Below are 1,514 nucleotides of genomic sequence, written 5' to 3'. Positions count from 1 at the left end.
TCTACGCTGTCCTAGAGGGTCACTATGGGTCAGGTTTGACTTGATGTCAATGAGACTGGTTGGTTTTGTGTTACACTAAATGTTTAGATCAAATTATACTTAACATGGTATCCTTTGATCCAAAGATATATTTGAAGAGTACACATTACATGAACTTTGAATTTTCCCCAAGTATCACTTCACCTTTGTTAGGAACTGAAAAGCCGGCAGTTCCAATTCGCTGTCTTTAAAAAAGTCCAGAAATAAGAGTCACTGTAAAATCAATAAGGAGCCCTGATGGTGTAGTCAGGTCTGTATCTGAGTCCTGTCAGCCTACCCGCCACTCTGCGAGAGAACGATGACGCGTCCTGCTCTCATAAAGACGGTGGCCTCAGAAACACTCTGTCCCATAGGGTCCCCGCGAGCCACATCGAATGCCTGCTGCTGAGTGTGTGCGATACATAGTGGTTCAAATGTTCTGAAATCCAACATGGGTCTATCAGAGTTCAAACTCCGTTTTAAAATTAAAGATGGTTCAGTCTTGTTATACGATGGCATCACGTCTCCACCTGGGCTCAGAAACGCTGAAAATAAAAGGCTTTTTCTTAGGAGGCGGGAGGCAATCTCACTTCTGAAACATTTCGCATGAGCTATCACTGACTTCTATGTATTAACATGTGTTCTGAAATGTTTGCTGCACAATTTGATGAAGCAAAATTTAGATCTTCACAATATTTATGAAAATTGCTATGAAGCCTTACATTTTTGACCTGCTAAATTGCCCCCATGCCTTCTAGATATGTGGCTTTTCCATTTTCTTTTTTATTTTCTACTCTTCTTAAACTGTACTCTGGCATTGTAGTATCCAACTGGAAGTCCCTGTATATATTGCACAGCCTCCGATACCAAGAAGAAAAATCCACTGCCATCTAATTTCTTCTAACTTACAGTGACCCTGAGGGACAGAGAAGAACTATCCCTTTGGACTACCACAATTGGTGGGTTGACACTACTGGCCTTAGGCTTGGCAGCTCAGTGTGTAACCAACTAGCCACTCTGGGTCCATATACAGCATCCCTTGGAAGCTCCTTAAGACCTAATTCTTTTAAAAATATTTCTTACCTTTTACGTCTTATCCTGTGGATCAAATACAATGGTTACATTGAACTCACACATAATACTTATGCATATGTGGGATTATTTGGGAAGTTAGCAGGTAACCTCAAGTCAGGATCAAAAATATTAAGTTTACACTCCTTTGTCCACTGCAGCACCTCTTCTCAGCCGATTGTCAAGTGTCTCTCTGGTCCTCAGCCTCTCGATCGCATGGTCGGCTGGCCCTCTACCTCAATCTGCCTCGCCTACTTGACGTGGCTCCTCTCCTTTGTTTCAGGGTCCCAGCGTGGTAGCCCCTGGTTCCCCCGGAGCCTCCACCACTTTAGACAGGGATCGTGAACGCACTCCATGGCTGCCTTTCTTAATCATGGCATTCTTCTTCCTGCTCCTCACCTGGATTTTCTGATATCCAGAGGAGT

This window comes from Echinops telfairi, unplaced genomic scaffold (genome assembly GCF_000313985.2).
Source record: "Echinops telfairi isolate 266 unplaced genomic scaffold, ASM31398v2 ScPeMD7_443;HRSCAF=831, whole genome shotgun sequence".
Lineage (NCBI taxonomy): Eukaryota > Metazoa > Chordata > Mammalia > Afrosoricida > Tenrecidae > Echinops > Echinops telfairi.
Note: the sequence above shows the minus strand (reverse complement) of the source record.